The following is a 22,682-nucleotide window of genomic DNA, read 5'->3' on the forward strand; positions in this document are numbered from 1 at the left end:
AAATAACCTATCGTAAACTTGAAGCTGTTATAATAAACTGAACTGGAAATGAAACGAAAGCAAGGACCGGGCGAGTTGGCCATGCGGTTAGGGGCGCGCGGCTGTGAGCTTGCATCCGGGAGATAGTGGGTTCGAATCACACTGTCGGCAGCCCTGAAGATGGTGTTCCATGTTTTCCCATTTTCACACCAAGCAAATGCTAGGGCTGTACCTTAACTAAGGCCACGGCCGCTTCCTTCCAACTCCTAGGCCTTTCCTATCCCATCATCGCCATAAGACCTATCTGTGTCGGTGCGACGTAAAGCCACTAGCAAAAAAGAAAAAAGACAAGGAACAAAATAGAGATGAATAATAATAATAATAATAATAATAATAATAATAATAATAATAATAATAACACCTTTAAAAACTAGTGGTCTTACGTACATTTGCGAGCAAAGAATTGTGGCCCATACACAAACGGCGATTTACTGTCGAACAAAATATTATGTGTACTCCAGTTTGGAGGTTGTTTATGAAGTAACCAATAGACCTAAAGAAAATCCAATAACAGCATCACTTTTCTCGTTTTATTTTACATTAGGTCATGTAGGTTTTTGTGTTTTTAATTCATATTTTTTTCCACAGGTGGAAAGCAGAAAGTGCCCGTTTATAAACGTGTTTGAACCATGCGTCAACTTTAAGACTTCACACCTCAACAAGCCGTAAATTTATCCAATGCAATTTTATTAAAATGTGCATTGTTTATAAATTTCAGAATTGTATGTTTCCAAGGAAAACGTTATCAATTATGTAAGGCAACTTTTTCCGGCTCGGGTTGGTTGGATAATTGCGTGCTTGGTTGTGTTGTGATCTTTATGTACCCAATAGTCTCGCTGTAAGACTGTGAAATACGTAAATGAATTCACATGTATATATCAGTTTGTATTTTTATTAGGTAGAATGATATGGATCAGTAGCTGGCCGGTGCAGAAATAGCCTTGCGACCTTGCCACGCCTCACTCGGAGTTGAATTTACTGATTAAAAATTGCATGTATAATAATATTTGCTTCGCCATGTGCTTTAAATTTTCCTCCAGTATTTAATCATTACCTGTGATAGGCATTCAAACAAATTGTATGAAGTGGTCATGAAAAACACTCCCTATCAACTGTTCTCATGCGAGCTTTGGACTTCCAAATGGCAACTTTAATAATAATAATAATAATAATAATAATAATAATAATAATAATAATAATAATAATAATGAAATGGGGTATGGCTTTTAGTGCCAGGAGTGTCCGAGGACATGTTCGGCTCGCCAGGTGCAGGTCTTTCTATTTGACACCCTTAGGCAACCTGCGCGTCGTAATGAGGATGAAATGATGATGAAGACAACACATAAACCCAGTCCCCGTGCCAGCGAAATTGACCAATGATGGTTAAAATTCCTGACCCTGCCGGGAATCGAACGCGGAGCCCCTGTGACCAAAGGCCAGCACGCTAACCATTTATCCATGGAGCCGGACATAATAATAATAATAATGATAATAAATGCAAGCGTTAAAAGAGATAGTTAATAAAATGTTGGATCAGGGCATTATTCGGCCGTCTACTTCTGCCTACTCCTCCCCCATCTTCCTGGTCCCGAAGCCTCAAGGTGGTTATCGCCCGGTGCTGGACTACAGGACTACTACAGTGATGATGATAATAATAATAATAATAATAATAATAATAATAATAATAATAATAATAATTATTATATTAACTATAAAAAAGGCTTTATTTTGTTTTTACTTTACATTTAGGGTATATGTCTATTTACAGTATATTCATTGGTTTCAGTCAGCTTACATTTTATCACTAGAAATATCGTCATCTATTTCTAATTCATGTCAATCGTTTTCAGAATCAGAACTTTCAAGTCTGCCTGCGACTGGATGGACTGGGATCTCTTCAGAAAGGTGGTCTTTTCCCCAATATTCTCTTCAATTTCTAGGGCAAATTTTGAACATTTTGTCCAGAGCTCATTCCTTACGAAACGTAAGGTTTCTTGGTTGGTAAAGGAATGTCTAACTGTCCCACCTTCGTACGCAGTTTACTTGTTACTTTGGTTTTTATTGGAAAATTGAATTCTAATTCCAGGACTATCAATCCAGCGTATTAACTCTTAACGTTCCTAGATGCACTATGTTTACGACTTTCTCTACTTAAAAATATTTTGCCTAATCCTCAGCTAAGGTAGCATAAATACATACAGTGTATAATAATTTGGCAGAAATATACTTTTTAATGGTACTGAAATCAGTTTGGTGGTTTCAAAGATTACCCTTCATATTCCAAAGAACTCATAAACTTTCTCTATTTAGGCAATAAACATGAGCTTGGATGTTCTCTCAATAACAACAAATTAATCTGGCAGCCTAGTAGTATAGTTTTTTGGAAGGTGTAAAATATTTAATATTCAGTAATAAAAAGTTTATTCCCTTTTACGGAAGTGTATCATATTTCAGATTTTATTGGTTGTACGGTCTTGTGTCGGAAGTTCAGCTTATTAGTGATAAGTAAATGAAGCCTGAACCCTTTTCTAGCTTTGTATGTTACTGCTTCTCAGGTACTTGTCAGCTGAATGCACTGTCACTCTGCTCGTGAACAGGAGCTGTTTCAAGTGTAAGACGTCCTCGGAGGATCTGGAGGTTGACATTTATCATTATATTGCCTTGACAAGTTCCATCTCACGATCAAGGTATGACGATACACAGGATATCATTCGAGTCTTAGTCCCTATTCAGTTGGTGACCTTGCTTCCCGTAGAAGACGTGCATTCTGAATCCAAGCGTCTCGTCTCCCATGAGAGAGGAGCTGTCTGTTTCCTTGGGGATTGCTTGACAGAGACAAAGGAAAGGAAATTAGAGAACAGAGAGCAAGAGGAAATGAACACAGCAGCTGTCGTACCTATAAACCCTTCACATGTCGTAGAAACAGGTTGGATTGTCATGTACTGGGCTTTCTCTACAGCTTAGTAGGAGCAGAAGTGTTTATTTGTATAGAAAGACTAATTTTCTGCAGACTGTCACAAAAATACAAGGCGACACGCACGAAGATACACTGTGTAGATACACTGGAATTTTCGAATGTTGGGTTTATATACAAATGAGTAATAAAAATACTGAAATATGCGGGTAATATGGTTTCATATACAACCTTTAAATTTACATAGCTATCCCTAAAACTACTTAATCGAATTGGTGGGAGGAGAACAATTTGGCAAAATTTGACCAGAAGAATAGAGAGAATGATAGGACCGTTCTTAAGACATCCAGGATTTGTTCAGTTAGATTTTGAGGGAAGAGTAGGCCTTAAAAACGGCAGGGCTTAACCGAGGTATGAATATGACAAACAGATTAGAGTAAATGTAAAATGAAAGCTTAGTAGTTACTAGAAATCAAAAGGTTAGAACAGGAGGATGCGGTGGTAGGGAGAGCTGCATGAAACCAGTCTTTGGACTGATGGCCCAAACAACACCACCCTCAAGAGATACGGTAAATTCGTGACGTAAAACTATGTCTTCAGCGACACCAATATAAAATTAATAAGTATAGCCTTAAGATGGCAATATATGACCTCAAGTTGATACATATCGTCGCTGCGCGACCAATACCGCGTAAGATACAAACACATATGATTTGAAATTTAACAAACATAACTTTAAAGATCCAATACATGACTTTATAATTGATAATTAAACCATTAAAATACCAATATATGACCTTAAATTAGTAAATACGCCCATTATGATACAAAGAGAGTATTATTACCTTAAATTTAATAATTATGTCAACATACGAATATATGACCCAATGATTAATAAATATTCTCTTAAACATACAAATATATGACTTAACATTTAACAAATATTAACGATGTGCAGGGTTGTGCATTCATTTCGATGGTCCTGAACACTGATATGCGATACCATTTTCTGGCTCAGTGAGGAAAGCAGTGGGAATTCAGTCCTCTTTCCCTAGTTCTCCCCTTTAGTGACGCCTAAGGTATCTGACAGATGATCGCTAACATTTTCAAGCTGACGTCTCCATAAACATACCCTTCATGACATCAAGCAAAGCAATCTTTACACAGCCACGAAGATTTCTGCAGAGGTGGGGGTATTCGTAACTTCTGCTATAAGTAACGTACAGTAATTACCTCTATGACTCTGGCGGAGATTTCAGGGTCATGTGGCTCTTCAGAAGTGAACTAACGTTTCAAAATTTGTTGACTTTCTGACTAGGCATCCCACTAAAGATATATCAGTCCACAGTCTAATAATCATCACATGTCATTAAGTATACACCCATAACGTAATGATGATAATGCCTAAGAAATTATATCTATCACTTTCACTAATGTCCACCAGAAGGTAAATTTATTCTATCCTTGGAGCGCTTTCAAAAATTCTTGAATGCAAATAATCCCCGCGATATGAACGCTTAATGTCTTGTGCTTATTGTGAACATTGCTCTCAGAGAGGCATTTGATGTGTTTGAGCAGTGTATGGAATTTGAGTTGTATTTCTTCAGTGAAGGCGGTGTCAGATTGAAGTGTAATGTATGTGTGTGTACATAATATTTTGTGCTAAAGTTTTAAGAATGTCTTTTTTACAGCTGACTGGGAGAAGAGGTATTTGTCACAAAAATCTTAATGTCATATAATGAAGGAATTGATTTCTCATATAAGTCGATGGATTTTAATAACCCCAGTCAAATGGGCTACAATGTTGTCTGCTGCAAACACAGTTGTCAGTTGTAGAAGCATTGGAATTAAAGCTATTTCTGAAAAAAAAAACAGATGACAGAGGTATTTTTAATAAAACCCACATGTTTGAGAATAAGGGTTTCCAAAATACAGTTGTTGTTGTAATTTTCTCTTTGCCAAATGTTATGTTGGTACACATGTTCAATATCAGGCATTTCTTTGATTAGTTTGTTGTGGCTAGTTTTTTTTCACTTGTGGGCGATTGAAATGGAATGTAGTTAAACTGAAAGACAGGACAGAAGGATGCGTGAAGTTTTACTACATGACAAAATACACAAAGCAAGTGTGAAATGACTTCCTTACACTAATTATAGACATAAGAATGTTCGAAGAATACAAACTGGCGATAGCTGCAAATGTCCAAAATTGAAATTTTTTGCAGAGCATAACCTTGCAGGAACAGTCCGTGGTGTTGAAGCAGTTTCACATCACAGTATGAACGATAAAAGAGGCTCAAGATAGTCATCTGTATGGCCTAACATCTTATCACAAACATTCGCAGCTCAGAAGTGATCAGAACGTTACGTTACATTTCTTTATTGTGATGTTGATTGATATTTACGAACTATTTTGTAGTTTTAGAGTTATTGTTATGTGTTTAATTGTAAGTTTCAATTGTAGATTATTTTATTTTGCGTTTAATATTGTCCTTGTGGTAGCCCAGATTGTTTGGGAAGTACTTGATCCTTTAAAATAAATAATAAATAAAAATCCATAGCCTGTTTCCAGTCATTCGACCGGGTCAGGAACGGAATGAATGCTGCCCCATCTAGCGGCGAGGATGGGAATTGTGCCGGCTGCCGAAGCCTGTAGCATTCCTTTGAGGCTATGATTAATGAATGACAGATGAAATGAAATGATATTGGAGAGTGTTGCTGGAATGAAATATGACAGGTAAAACCGGAGTACAGGGAGAAAAATCTGTCCCACCTCCGGTATGTACAGCACAAATCTCACATGGAGTGATCGGCAGCCTCCGTGGCTCAGGCGGCAGCGCGCAGGCCTTTCACCGCTGGCGTCCGTGGTTCAAATAATAAATATAAGTGATAATTATAAGTATTTACCGCGTAGCGATATATATATGATGCACACAATTCCAACTGTCATTAGAACCTGTCACAAATCAGACTAGCGAATCAGGAAACTGTGTATTTAAAACTAATCTGGATCATTTAGGATATTTCCGTTTCATCCCTTCTCACATCCATACCAATGAGGACTGAATTTGGAGTTAAACGACATCCGGATTGACACTACCCGTTTTCGATTATTTTTACATGTCACCCCATACCGTTCCTAGGGGTGTCGTACCATCACAGTATTTTTTCCAGATAGTAAGTCATAATTGTACCAAGATTACTTGAGAGCTATGCTGGAACATATACATCCACAATCTCGGTCATTTTGGACATTTTATTTTTGCCCCTTCTCACTCCCTGTGTCTAACATCCCACAATACTTTTTTTTTACAGATAGTACAGTTAAGTCGTATGTAAACCATGTGTGGTTGAAATGCTCAATGCGTTCTAGAGGTAATATGAAATACACACATTTTTGCATATATAAAAGAATGCGTGTTTCTGTGTGGTTTGTAGTGTTATGTGTTTCATGTAAATGAAGATGTGTGTTTAGACGAGCATAATTATCTAGACCCCGAGCTAGAGGAATTAATCATACAAAGTTAGAATTCTAGAACCAGCCGTGAGTTGAAAACGGGGTCCTCTCAACTACGTTGAATTTAGCCAAGGAGCCGGACAGTGAATGGAATGGCTGAAAATCCAAATTATTGGTTGATTGATTTTTATGAATATTTAAAAGAGCCTGAAATTTATTTTATTTGATGCAATTCCAAAAGTTAATATTAGCAGTGCAAGCTTCTAAGGATCGCGAAAAAATAATTTCATACGCATCTTTCTGTTCCCCGTTAAAACCCCCCTTAGTCTAGAATATAATACATCTGCACGTATAATACATCTGTACATGGTAACTGATTCCATTTGTAACGTAAATGCATTACAAAGAGTGCGTTTAAGAAATAATACCGCATTTACACTGACTGACAGAGCAAATGCAACACCAAGGAGGAGTGGTTCGAAAGGGATGAAAGTTGGGAAAAAAACAGAGACGGCACGGACGAATAATTGATGTTTATTTCAAACCGATATGCAGGTTACACAATGCGCACGGCATCGACTCAGTAGGATGTAGGACCACCGCGAGCGGCGATGCACGCAGAAACACGTCGAGGTACAGAGTCAATAAGAGTGCGGATGGTGTCCTGAGGGATGGTTCTCCATTCTCTGTCAACCATTTGCCACAGTTGGTCGTCCGTACAAGGCTGGGGCAGAGTTTGCAAACGGCGTCCAATGAGATCCCACACGTGTTCGATTGGTGAGAGATCCGGAGAGTACGCTGGCCACGGAAGCATCTGTACACATCGTAGGGCCTGTTGGGAGATGCGAGCAGTGTGTGGGCGGGCATTATCCTGCTGAAACAGAGCATTGGGCAGCCCCTGAAGGTACGGGAGTGCCACCGGCCGCAGCACATGCTTCACGTAGCGGTGGGCATTTAACGTGCCTTGAATACGCACTAGAGGTGACGTGGAATCATACGCAATAGCGCCCCAAACCATGATGCCGCGTTGTCTAGCGGTAGGGCGCTCCACAGTTACGGCCGGATTTGACCTTTCTCCACGCCGACGCCACACGCGTCTGCGGTGACTATCACTGACAGAACAGAAGCGTGACTCATCGGAGAACACGACGTTCCGCCATTCCCTCATCCAAGTCGCTCTAGCCCGGCACCATGCCAGGCGTGCACGTCTATGCTGTGGAGTCAATGGTAGTCTTCTGAGCGGACGCCGGGAGTGCAGGCCTCCTTCAACCAATCGACGGGAAATTGTTCTGGTCGATATTGGAACAGCCAGGGTGTCTTGCACATGCTGAAGAATAGCGGTTGACGTGGCGTGCGGGGCTGCCACCGCTTGGCGGCGGATGCGCCGATCCTCGCGTGCTGACGTCACTCGGGCTGCGCCTGGACCCCTCGCACGTGCCACATGTCCCTGCGCCAACCATCTTCGCCACAGGCGCTGCACCGTGGACACATCCCTATGTGTATCGGCTGCGATTTGACGAAGCGACCAACCTGCCCTTCTCAGCCCGATCACCATACCCCTCGTAAAGTTGTCTGTCTGCTGGAAATGCCTCCGTTGACGGCGGCCTGGCATTCTTAGCTATACACGTGTCCTGTGGCACACGACAACACGTTCTACAATGACTGTCGGCTGAGAAATCACGGTACGAAGTGGGCCATTCGCCAACGCCGTGTCCCATTTATCGTTCGCTACGTGCGCAGCACAGCGGCGCATTTCACATCATGAGCATACCTCAGTGACGTCAGTCTACCCTGCAATTGGCATAAAGTTCTGACCACTCCTTCTTGGTGTTGCATTTGCTCTGTCAGTCAGTGTAAATCCGTAGGTCAGGGGTGGGATAATTTATCTTTTCATACTCGAATATCTTACTATTTGAAAAGAGTTGTTTTGTGACAGAAAGTGCCCGTTACACTTTATCTGTGTGTAGTTGTGTTCTGTCTGGCAAGTTCTGTCTTATTAGTATTTACTTGCGTGTTGGCTAATTAACAGTTCATTATATGAGACGAAGGAAGTTCTATTTCTTTCTTTCTTTCTTTCTTTCTTTCTTTCTTTCTTTCTTTGAAACAGCACAGGTAATAGGTCCAATATATTGCCTTCTTAGCATACTAACACTTATAGTGCACACATAAATTAAAACAAAATAAAACAGAAACAAAGAAAAAGAATAAAAATAAATAGAAGGAAAATCATCATTTCAAATGGGTGAAGTATTTTTCCATGTCATAAATATACGCTACATTGGATTAAAAGCAAAGATAGATCTCCAAAAGCGACAAGAAACCAGCAGTAACAATAATTAGCAACTTGATCAAGCCTAAACGATGAAAAACGCGCTGAAATAACATCTAAGTTTATTCGAAACACAGTCCTTTAATTGTTTATTAATTAGTGTCACATCCTGAAAATAATTTACGTCTGCAGCAAATGTGGAAGTGTGTACGAAGAATATTTTTATGAAGACATTTATCTGATACTTGGCTCACAATCGATGGGAAGCTAACCAGTCGACAAATTGGCCACTCCTTGTCACTCACCGTCTGGCTTCATCGGCGACCCCAATATTAGTTCCGAAACCTTTGAGAATCAGCTTTCAGCGTAGACAGATATATAAGAGGAATATGAGAACCAATTATACCGTATTTGAATGAAAGTTATAACCTGATTTCAATTGAAGTGGTTTCATTGATTTTCTGATCAGTAGCACAATACATAACTTCCTTTCCGAGGCTCAGATGGTACAACATTGGCTTCCTGAGCCCAAGTTGATGGGTGTGGCACCAGTTCGGTTGGGTGGGTGGTATTCGGAGGCGCTCAAATACAGCACTCTCATGTCGGCAGATATTATCCGAACGTGAAAGAACTCCTGTGCAAAACAAATTGTAGCCTCTCTGGAAACTACAAAAGTGTGGTGGAACATAAAAACCAATAACATAGGCCTACGTATTTGGGAATTACGGGAGATAATTCAAATTTAACAACATTTCTATAAGCTATGCACACACAATTTTTGAAATAAAAATCTTCGTGCTTATAGATCGGGTTCCACATTAAAATGGAAATCACGTGATTATGATCATGATTTTCACTCTCACATAAATCAGGGGGCATGATATCCAAGTGGCATAGCCACTATCACCTCACCAAGGTGGCCATGATTGTTATCCCTGTCAATCTGTGCGGGAATTTAAGAAATGAATATTCACGTCTCTGCGGTTTGTATTCCATGTAAAACTACAGGCGTCCTTGCTTTTAGTTACCATTTACTGATAATCTGTATAGAGCTTATTGATGATGTATTGCTATCTGTTTAACGCCGCACCGACACAGAAGAGATTTTACGGTGACGATGGGACAGGGAAGGGCTAGGAATGGGAAGGAAGCGATCGTAGCCTTGGTTAACTCCGGTTTGTAAATGGGAAACCACGGAAAACCATGTTCAGAGTTGCCGTGAGTGGGGTTCGAAACTAATATATCCAGAAGGCAAGCTAACAGCTTTGTAACCCAAACCATGTATCCAACTAATTCAGTTCATTGAGGATTATAATTTTGTAATTTTATCTTTTATTTTTATTATTTTTTACAACATAAACTAGATACATTAATACAATATATTGTGTATTTTATTGCATGCTCACTCTATCTGGAATTCCTTTTCTAGAGCATGGACGGTTTTATTTTATTCCCTCCGCTTTGTCTCGGGTAGACTCTTATTGGAAGGAGGAAAAACTAATTTATCATGAAATCAAAGCAATCAATGCCTTTAATAACTTTACGTAAACATGAGAGAGAAGATTGTTTTTAAACGTAATCCTTCTGTACTACGACCTTGACGTCTATACCATTTAAATAATAGTTGCAGTGTAAGATATCTTCTGACTATCAAATTAAAATACAGTAAAGACGTAATTATGCGACACTGTTGAGCCTGTACTGAACTTGATTGTGGCGGGTTATTCGCAAATCCGGGTAAGGGATGTGGATAAACTGTGAGGTTGAGGTGAAGGCTTTTGAAGCCCGCGACATGTTCGATGTTCCCAGAGGTAATTCTCTCTCATATGCCAGGGTTTCATCTGTTTCCTTCTTTCTCTACACCCCCACGGGAGATAGCTCGCTATGATGTACAGAGGGCGGAACTGAAACTTGGACATTTCGTGTAACAGGATACGTGTGGAGATTCATAAAAGACTTACGTGTATATACACGTGACATATTTCACAGGAGAAATCTATACCAAAAGTAAAATCTATTTTCTTGAGTTCTAAGTGTTCGTAAGACCCAGCAAATTTCTGAAATAAGAATTTACGAAGCTCCCCGTGCGCAGGCACCCTCACTTTCAAGGATAAAATCGTTGCGCCTGCTATCGGAAAAATACTGACCCGCAGCACATACATCATCAAGAGAGAGAGAGAGAGAGAGAGAGAGAGAGAGAGAGAGAGAATTGTTTGAAATTATTCGTATAATACTGAATCTTAGATGAAAGAAACTTACCAGCCAGAGTTCTAAGCTGAAATATTTCACATAGCGATTTATCCAGACGCAATGACGATGTAACAGTTTTTAAAAGAAATGACTTCCTGACATGAAATCAGAGTTGACTATTGCACCGGGGAATCGGTCAAACTTTACATTTCTTACCATTGATGATTTCACGGCCCGAACTTATAGACATGATACTGTATAGGCTTTTGGGCTTATGCCGTGACAAGAAAATAAGGTTAAATTCTTTACGTTCCGCAGAGAACTGCGCTCTGCGTCATCAGAAGAATATCTCAACTGTCCGCGAGAATGGCTTCTTAAACAATGACTTTTTGAAATTAAGATGTTATAATAGAAGTGGAAATGGTACGTTCATTCGTCACCAGAATGAAACATAAAAAATTTAACCTTATTTTCTTGAAACAGTATAAGCCCAAAAGGCTATGCAGTATTGTACCGTACCCAAGGGTAAATACCCTCTAGGACGATGCCTCCATTCCTGTATGAACATCCGACTAACTCAGGGTTGGGCAGAGAGAGGGTTGGTTGTCGGTTGGGTTAGGATAAAAAGTCGAAGTTCTACACTAAAATATCAGTCAATGACAGGAAAGAGAGGTATAACACGAATGAGAAACCCTCATAGGGGGTAAGATGGATTTATTGATAAATATCCCCGATCATATCACGAGAAAAACAATTAAAATCAAGGAATAATATTATGTCAAAATGAACTCAAAAATATAGAAAATAAATGGAAGTTAAAACGATACTTGAATGATAAGACAAAATTTGAAATCAAAAATCAAGTTCAACAAAGAACACTAATATACATCAAAACTGAGCTTCTTCTTATAGTCCATTGTTTATATTGTATGGCAACAAGTGTACGCAAACACTGACATGTGGTATTTCCGTATGGAGTTACACACTATCGCATCACAACGATACGGTTTCCAAAGTTAAGTTAAAACGAGAGTCGCCGAAATGCTACCGTTAAATAAAAGTTACATTATAAAGAAAAGTTACGACGAAAAAGAAAATAATTAAGACGCAATGGGACGCTATGTAAGTTATGCAAAATACTAGGGGCATATCCTATACTATATTTACAACAATTCAAATAATCAAACCAAACACATCTATATACATCGGATATCGAGTAGAGTCTTAAATGCTACACAGATTCTAATGTGAATCCCGGTTCACTGAAAAAGATCTAGACAGAACTAGATAAACCACCAATACTTCAGCACTCGGGCTGTTCCCTTTTAAAACAACGAGACAAGGTATACAATCACAAATAACAATGTAAAACATCATCCTGTAAGGGAAAAACATATAAATAACCCTTGATATCATGAAGAAAGCAATGGGCAACATTGCATCCTTCTGCTGCATTTGAGCGCTCAACAGCGAGGTCATCCGTCATGTACTTCCGGGTAGATTACGAGCTGAAAAGAAATGTTGAACTCAACACTATGCTAAAGTTTGGATTCTGTCTCCCGAGGCTGTCACAAGGAAATATCGTCTCATTCGCGCCTACTAATAAACACAAGGCCAGTAATCAGCTTGCCATGGGATAACGTCTTTCGCCGGCTACACAGAAACTCACGTATATTCATTCCTTCTTAGCCTGCTTTTACCATTGAATAACATGAGACTCAATAGTCTGGAATTGATACTGTCCATTCTGATCACAATATACACTCAGAAGACACTTGGCAGGCACACCGATCTGCACAATATTCTTTCTTTTGTCAGGCATACCATCAGCCTGCACCAATACATTATAATTCAGCATGCAATCTTTATCTCATATTTCTCATAGATCCCATTGGCCTTCCACATTATGAGACTCAGTTAGTGTCCTTTGCAGACCATCAGGCAAAACAGAGTCCAACTTAACTTCAAAGATCTTATTCTAACAACGACGTTCTGCAGCTTCTTCAGTCAGCTTCCGTAAAATCATGCATCATGCAGAATAGCTATACCTGTCTCTCTGAATAACCGAAATAAAATGAAATAATACGTATTTAACGTTGTATTGAGATGAACCTGTCAATCTAGCCCTTCTAGCATATATATAAGGAAAACTCGGAATATCCTACACTAAGTAACATGCATAAATGAACAACAACTAATCCTATCAATCCCTCATTTTCCCAATCATCTAATCATAAAGCAAAATGAAAATAAAATAAACATGCATTATTCTTGTATCCGAATCTATCATAGTAACAAAATTAAACAAACACATGCCGTCAGGCTTACTTTACATGAAATTAAAAATCCTATCTACACTGCCCTAGTACCTTAACATAATTTACATATCATGCCATAAATAACACATGCGTCTTAACTGAATTTCACATGAAGACTCTCGGGATACCAGGATATCAGGTTCCGTAGTAGGTTCCGTTAATATTAGATGTACTAAAAAATAACTAACCTGTAAAAATGTAAATTTTTTATCTTTCATGTCTGACATATTTTTACCGTACTGAGCTGATTAGATTTAGATTTTTATTGCGATGTTCCTGAACTGATACATGGAATTATAGTTCAGCAATCACGGTAACTAGAAAAATGAGGGGAGAGGGAAATGGGTAACGGTTAGCGCTGTTAGCTGCCATCTTCAGAAGCCCGAGCTCGATTCCCAGTACAACCAGAAATATAAGATAAGCAGGAGGACTGATAAATGCTAGAAAACGGTAGGGGAATATAAAACTCCCTAAGTCTTGGATGCCTTAATATCGCCGAGCAGGAAGAAAACACAGTAGTATGAATGCCTTCGTTTTCCCTATCTGATCTCCCTTGGCCAATACATTTTTGACCCTGAAGTTATTACGTTTGCGAGGCCAAGGGAGTCTTTCATTTTCATGCCCTTCGTAGCCCTTCCCTTTCTCATGCTGATGCCTTTATTATTCGAAGGGGCAGACCTCTTCCATTAATGACAAAATATAAAATGAAATGTGTGTGTTACTTCTGTGTTACTTTTGGATCTGCTAATAAAATTAAGAGGGCGTGTCCTGATTCCTCCTGAATGACCTGAGGGTTTATAAACTGCGGCTTTTCACTTTTCTTGGCCATTTGATCGTCATCTTATTGAGTGTGTGAGTCAAAGCAAGAGGCGGGCCGCCTCTTTCATCGGTCAGCAGTACATCAACAAGGTAATCGCCACATAACATCTTTCTTTCTTGCTTACTCCACAGTTTAACCCAAGGGAAAGGTCCGAATCGTTAACTATGTAACCCGCCTTTCTGTTAATGTTAATAGAGAACTGTTGCCGCTCTTTAAAAAATAAGCACCACCATCATCATCACCACCACCACCACTACTTTACAGTGGAAACCATATAAACATACTTAACCAGGCTCTATCCAAGTACTGCATAAAATGTTCCAGAATATAGGAACATGCTTATAGGCGAAGGTTGTTGTATGCTTCCGGACTGATGAATTACTATTGACAGTAATGTTTCTGTTTTACTCCTCCGGAACTACTTTTACGTTTTTTGACACATTGAAGAGCCGGAAATTTTGTCCCACACGAGTTTTGTGGTATGAGAAATTATTATTATTACAGTATAAATGTGTATAATATATTTAGTTTCTTATTCATGTACAAAGATCACTTTTTCTGCCCATACTTATGTTTCCATTGCTTATATTTTTCAGTTTATATCTTATTTTTTCATTATGGCTTTGTCTCTTTTTATCTTTATGTTCCGGATTTCTTTTAATTTACTTTATTATATTGTATTTGTTGACCTTTGCTTTCTTTCTTCATTATATGATGTCCAAATCTATAATTTTTATCTTATCTTTGGTTTTATAATAGAATAGTACATTTCTGTTAAATTTCTGTAAATTACGTGGTTAAGTATAAGCGAGGGCCAGGAGCTCTGACTTCGACACTGCTAAAGTTAATAAATAAATAAATAAATAAATAAATAAATAAATAAATAAATAGTGGAAAGACACTGAACAAAGTCGGGTACGGCTCAACTATGGTTAGTTATAGTAGACCGGTAGTTCTGCACTCTGGAGGCGGAGAATAGTTCCCCGTAGTTTTTCATTCTATTGCACTATAGGCGAATGCCGTTAAATATCCTTTTATAGGACATGTTCGTCCACACCCTCACCTTGTCCGCATCTCAAATTACCGCTTCAAACCATCTTGGCCTGGGAGATGCCTTATCGTCCAGGAATGAAAGTAGTAGCAGTAGTAGTAGTAGTAGTAGTACTAGTAGTAGTGTGGAAATATATTGTCCTCAATATTAAAGGCGTTAAATATATATATGGGTGCAGTGGAGGCTATTCTTCAACACCAGGGTGATCAGTATCCTCATTCATGAGCTTTGAATAATTTTCCATCACTAAGACAGTAGATTGTGCTCGCCTGGGTCTCCAGTAGTGCAGAGCGAACTCGCGACGCTCCCGATAAAACTTTCGATGCTCGTCAATGGTTATTTTGGACTTTATGGAATTCTGACAAACCACTGTATCCTTTCGAAAGGGTTTCCATAATTCTGAAGCTGCTTGTTGTCTGTATGTCGCGATATTTTGCAAAATAAAGAAATCGCACCACTATTTTCTCAAATGTTCTATATTTGTTCGTTTAGAATTGTATTCTTGTATAACTCATTGAGAAGAATCGAACGACGGTCTCATACGACATACTACCATGCCAGAGTTCAGAGATACACTAATTGTTAACCGCGAGGCAACAGCCATTTTAGTACCTCAAGATGGTGGCACCATTTCATCATTTGCCATGCCACGGTTGTTGGGTACACTGGTCCTTCCCAGTTAAATGAGATCACGTGTTGTCTACAAATTATTGCCATTTTCGAACTTTCATATTTTGTAACACTCACAATCCCAAGTACGGTTCCAAAACTAGAAAAAATAAAATAAAGGAAAGCTGCTCTTGAGATAATCTGTCCGACTCGTGGCTGAATGGTCAGCGTACTGCTCTTCGGTTCAGAGTGTCCCGGGTGTGACTCCCGGCTGGATTGGGGATTTTAATCGCTTCTGATTAATTCTTCTGGCTCGGGGACTCGGTGTTTGTGCCTGCACCAACACTCTCCTCTTCATATTCACACAACACAACACACCATACTACCAACCACCACAGAAACACGCAATAGAGATTACATCCCTCTATATAGTATAACCTTCCAATGTATGCCAGGATGAAGTTGGCAAATGCATTGGAAGTTTATGATGAAATTAACGTCAATGAAATGATATGTCCGATCATCATATGTCCAGGAGTGTCTGAACTCAGGTGACCCGTCTAATTATGTGAACGACAGGCGGCGGATTGAAGGTGTCGGCGGAATGATGATAAGCTCTAAACCCCGTGGTGCCTCGCAAAATTTCGGTAAATAATAAGACGTCGTGGTACATAATGTAGAATTAAATGAATATTCCACGTTCCTCAAGTAAAGTTTGCTAAAATGCGTATAAATGGCGGAAAACATCAATGGTAGAAAGATACCGAAGGCCATGGAATGTGTTGAATTAATCGGAATAAGCTGAGTTTATATGTGATGGCCATACCTTGCTCATCTAGTGTGGTACGGCTTGGTGATCGAGACTGATGACGAAATTATCGATTAACAACCTAAAATACGATGCAGTAAATTGTTAAACGAGTTCCTTTGCCGACAAAAATGATTCGTACGGGATTACTACGCATTATGTGTCATGTGTTTTAATTGTCAAGAACATATGGGAGCCGGAAGTATGGAAAAATCCTAAAGAAAAGCAAACCGTCTGTAATTATTAGAATGGTAATGTGGAATTTGTTTCCTGATGAGGATTAGAGCTATTATATACGCAGAGAAAGATTGTATAAAGCTAAACATAACGCGATATTGGCCTATCATAGAGAAATAACCTATTGTAAAACATATATATACTGTCAGAACGTTAAGGCAAGTGTGGTGCTCGAACTTTGTAATTATACTAATGCATGTAATCCTGTTCTAATAGGTATTTTAAGTTTCAGGTGACATAGAACCAATGAATATTGGATATGATTATGAAATGACAGAAAATTCCAACATGAGCAGTTAATCAATGGAGGGACCTCAAAGGATCTGATGAGGATATGATGGATTCCAATGGCTAAAGTTAAGAACTGGAAGACGAGAGGTGTCATCTTCATGGGACTCGACCAAGGATGAGTACTTAAATATTGTCTCTCTATTCCGCAATGTAGTTGCTTTCTTTTAAATGTAGAGTAGCATATTACTTTATGTCGATTTATGACATGTAATTTCACAACTTGAAGGCGACCGTTTTCTTTTATTAATCATTGCTTTGCGTCGAACAAGATCGTTGTGTCTGGTGTGGTAGTTCAGTCTGTGTCGTGATATAATGTACGATAGGTCGTGTGAATTCTTAACGATCTCTGGCAAGGTTACACGGGATGATTTAGGCATCGATGGTGCTTGTGTCGTAATAGTATCATTGTGAAGGTTGTTAATTTAATTTGTGGCTCGAAATACTTCGGAAGAACTTAATAATCGTGATGTGCGCAATTTTTAAAGTCATCAGAGATCATGTACTTGTACAAGATACAGTGTTCGGGAATGCAATCGCGATGTTATCGCGGTAATATTGTGCTAATACGGCGATAAGATTAGTAGTCTTCAACGTGAAATGCCTGAATAGATTGTTTAAAAGTAATGTGAATTCGCTGTGCATGACGTTTGAGTGATGTGATGAAGTGTTCAATATAATAGGGTCTTTGAAATATGTAAATGGTTAATGTAATGTGAATTGTTATAGATGTGTCATTGAGACTGCGTATTCTTAGGATGATGCGATATGAAGATGCTGATGAAAGTTATTATGATAGGAATTGAGTCGGTCATGCGTGTGAATTTTAATATTGTCATGATGAATGATATTTGTTTGGGCATGAAGCCGTGTTTGGAACGATATTCTTAGGATTTCGTTTTGAGAACACTGATAGCATGGTCGTCAAATTTTGTTTCAATTAAATACAAGGTAGACAAGAGCGCACAGTATTAATGGAAACATTTAGGATCTTCACGAAGTAAATAATGTTGTATGATATCGGATCACGTTAAAAGGATATGATCTTCGACGGTGAGTAAGTCAATTCTTTCTGCTAGTCGTATATTTCTGTAGATCATTTGAAGTGGTGCCTAGAGCTGAAGTAGTTTTCCAGGCTGAACTTCGCAGAGGACTCCAGGGAGGCAGAATCAACGTAGTTAGAAAACAATCATTGTAGATGTTGCAATATTTCTTTGATGTCCATTGTCTAGGTGCAGATGTTGGTGAATGTCCACGAGGGATCGAGCTTACTTCTCACTTGTACCATGTTGATTAATGATGTATTATGATGTAATCCATGTCATTCGAACATTTTCTTGCATGTGCGATGATTATGTACATAACTTACCGGTGTTTTCAAGTTGTCAAGTAGATTTTTCTCAACAGTCAATGCAATGATTTGAATAAGGAATAACGGAATGTTGAGACATATTTGAGTAGGGATAGTTCTGCGATACGGATGATTTAGCAATTCCCAGTCACCTGTTTTAGGATGTGTGATGGACGATAACATTTTTATCCACTTTAAGCCTTCAGCACTGAGACACTTGTCTCTTTTATTTTCGATCTTAATTGATGATATTACCAATACACGTTAAAAAGAGACGAAAGTTAGGTATTTTATTTTCCATAATTAACGTAATGTTCAATTTTTCCTATGTCCGTTTGTGTTGCTTTCAATTTATTTACTATGTAACTGTCATTTAAAGTTTATTTTCTTAGTCATTAAACGGAAAATCCTTCCATAAAAGAAATATTTTCAGCGTTCTCATTTGTCGTAGTACAAGGAATGCTAGGATAATTACCTAATTTAGGATAGTAAGTGACAATCATTTCTCCACATCAACTGTACCAATATTTTAAATATTTTTGACATCCAACTGTGGGATAATTACCTAACTTAGGATAGTAAGCGATAGTCATTTCTTCACGTTAACTGTACCAATATCAGTCCACCGTAAGTCCTGTGACCCAACTCGTCGAACTTGCACGTCCCTAGAGTGGAGACTCATGGATCACCGCGTGATTCTTGCCGAGGCGTAAGGAAGGGCGTCCGGCTGTAAAACAAGGGCAAATCCACACGTGCAACGCAGAAGAAGAAGACTCTTGAGATAATCTAGTTCTAGTCATATACGGTACTATACTCACCATAAAAAATTAATGAGATAAACTCTCTTGTGATTAATTCTCTTATTCATGTAGGCCTACAGCTTTGCTATTTTCTCATTTCGTGATCGGTTTGAGTTTTTAACTGAGATTTCACTACATTCTATAATCATTTTTCAAACAACTGCATTGTTCACTTAATGCAGATGTTTGAAATTTATGGAACATCGGTTGACCGTGTTTCAGAGAAGACTGAATCTCGTACTACACAATAGCCAGCCTACCGACGATTATTCCCGCCCCTTTGTCGGTAAGATCCACATTGGAGCAAGGAACAGAGACTCTGTTGGCGGAACAAGACTCCAGTCCCGAGGGCGCGGCTATTCTGTGGCCACTACACGTGTTTAACAGCCACAAGATAAAAATACTTTCGCTGATCCATGTTGGGGCAGAAGCAAATGAATACAACGACCTCCTCGCCCTCCGGTGGGAATTGTGTGTACTTTTCTTGTTGTAACTCATTCGTTCTAATTCAGACTCTCTTTTTTTACAATCCTCTTTTCTGAACATTAACCGGAACACAGAAAGGAATAGAGTAGATAGAAAATGAATGTAGTTTTCTTAGAAAGTGTACATTGAGGTAATTAGTTTTCAAGTACCTCTTTCATCTAACAGACGTGTGGATAGAATTGCATCTCTTTATAGACTTTACCTAAGGATTCCGTATAGATATGAAAATCTGGGATGAGGTTAACATAAACTCATCTCATCAACCGAAATTATTATTATTATTATTATTATTATTATTATTAATTTATTATTTATTGATTATTTATTTATTTATTAATTTATTATTTATTCATTATTAATAATAATAATAATAATAATAATAATAATAATAATAATAATAATAATAATAATAATAATAATAATAATAATAATATATTTTTGAGTCGATGCCATCTGGGTGATACATGTATCAGTTTTGATGAGAAATAGAGAATGCGTGTACAGTACACTTCATGCGTTACTTTTGCAGGATTGTTTTACGTGCCAAGAGTAATAACTGCCTTCAAACATTCACCGATCTCAGCAGGTATCAGAGTTTCTGTGCATCAATGCTGGAGTGTCCGCCTTTCGATCCCAAGATCACAGGTTCTAAATCGGCGGAGGTAATTGGATATTAGAATGACAGAAATAAATTCACTCGACACTCCATACCGAGGAGCCATTCGGAGTAATGCAAACTTAATTCGCTAAAACTCAGCATTTGGTCGCCCAACAAATCTATAATTCCCCTGCAATCTGTAAAAGTAAAATTTGCCGATGTAGTTTAGATGCAGACAGCATGAATGTTGTCATATCAAAATCCCTCCACACGGTAACGGAAGCAATTCCATTATTATTATTATTATTATTATTATTATTATTATTATTATTATTATTATTATTATTATTATTATTATTATTATTGTACCGGGCGGTACACCTCCGCGCCGCGAATTCAAACATTGCGCCAGTTGAAACTCCTCTACTGGAGGAAGCCTGAACTTTAACAACCATGTTAATTCTAAAGTTTCTCAGAAGATGTCGCTACTGTAAATTTTGAAAAGTTCTGAACTGTGTCTTTTTCGATTTATATTTGTTTTCTCTGTAGTGAGAAGTGTGAACATTCTCTTCTAGATGGCACTACTGAAGAACTACAATTGTGCACCCTAGTGCGAAGTGAAGGAACTGTTTTTTGAGAAATTTTGTGTTCATTTTTCTTTCAGTCATTTTTTGGGTTGGCAGTATAACCCTTCTCTTTCCGCTTGTTTTGAATTTAGCCAATCCCGAATTTCTCTAATTAATTTTTGACCAATAACGTATGTCTTCTCCGATATGGATATGTTGCTTGATCCTAGCCAATAAAATTGAGGGGGGTGTGGGTTCTCATTCTTGAAAGGTCTCGAATGTTCCACGAGGGTATTTAAACTGCTGATTTTCTGGTCTCCGGATCACTTCAGTAACATCTTTCCTAGTGTGATTATGTAGCAGGGGGTGGGAAGCGCCTCTTCCTTCGGGCAGCAGTTCTTCCATAAGGTAATGGCCTTCTAATAACTTCATTTCTTGTTAGCTCAGCAGTTTAACCCTCGGGGCAGGTTCGAAACTTTTATCATGTAATCTTCCTTTAAAATGTAAAAGACACTTAGTATAAATTCCGTCTCTTTAACTACAAATCGGGATAGAGAGTGCCTAACCCTCTCGAGCTCCCTCTCATATTGTTTTTGAGGTGACTACGTTTTCATAACCGTTTTTCTTCGCTTCATAATGTAATAAATTTTCCTATCGTGTCACCTCCGTAGTATGGGATTAGCCCTTGCATAAGCGGCCTAAGAGCCAAATAGGATTTAAAGGTGTATTAGGAGTGCAAGTTACGCCTCCACTCAAGTTGGTATTTTGGTTCCATGTAATTGTCCTGTTTCTTTACTGTATAGGCCTCAGTAGGTTGGGTATTTTTACCCCTGTTCTTATGTGCCTGGAGGGCAGCTTAAAGGTGGAGTTTGGTGTGGCCTTTGAATAGGCTTGAACTTTAAGAGCGGGTTGCTCTTTCTTAAATTTGGTTTCTGTGTGCCTCGAGCAGGCTTAACTGGGTAATTGGGAGCTAGTGCTCCTTGGCATGATTGTGGTTTTCTGCCCCTTTGTTGAACCTTGTTCATAAGTAAAGTTGGGCTCATTGCTCAGGGATTGTGAATCTGTGGCTCGAAGCCCAAAATTCATTAATAAACTGTAATTGTACATCCTTAACTTGTTGATATGCTACTGAGTACCTGTTATTCTTGTTATTTCTTGATCTTGAAAAGAAAATATAACCTTTGTTAAAGTTTTAAATTAACTTTAATTTCGTAAGTTGAGACCTATTCATCCCAGCACCTTCTTTCACCTCTAACTACCACGGATAACTCCGTAAAAATTATTATTATTATTATTATTATTATTATTATTATTATTATTATTATTATTCAATCTCTTAGTAATTTCTGTATAAATGACATACTGCCGATATGCTTCAGGGAGCTGTAGGAAAGATACAATGTGTAAAGTTCATCGCAAGCACATTTGAATGCACAGAGCTTGACATATTAATCTTTACCTTCGACTGATAACAAGAAGAAAAGTCAGAGGGGCTGCGCGAGATGATGTAACAGGACTGCAGAAAATGCTGATGTAGACATCATAGAGGACCTGAAAGAGGTACTAAGTGACAAGGACAGCGCTCCGGGAAGATAACGGAAGATCGACATTAATAAGAACTGTGGACTTGCATTGGTCAGCTACCGGACGTGAAAGCGAAGGCTTGAGGATTTATGACTCAGTGAAATATCTCATACTCAAAAATTATTTTTACTATAACCAAGAAAGTCTGTTTAACTTGAACTGTTAAAAGCTTCAAATACCAGCGATATCCTACATTTAGAATTACATATTAATTTATTTTCAATTACGTGGGTACCTTGATATTTCTTAAAATCAAATCCAATAAAAGTAGACACATACTCATGCGTTTACTACTGTG

This window comes from Anabrus simplex, chromosome 1 (genome assembly GCF_040414725.1).
Source record: "Anabrus simplex isolate iqAnaSimp1 chromosome 1, ASM4041472v1, whole genome shotgun sequence".
Taxonomy (NCBI): domain Eukaryota; kingdom Metazoa; phylum Arthropoda; class Insecta; order Orthoptera; family Tettigoniidae; genus Anabrus; species Anabrus simplex.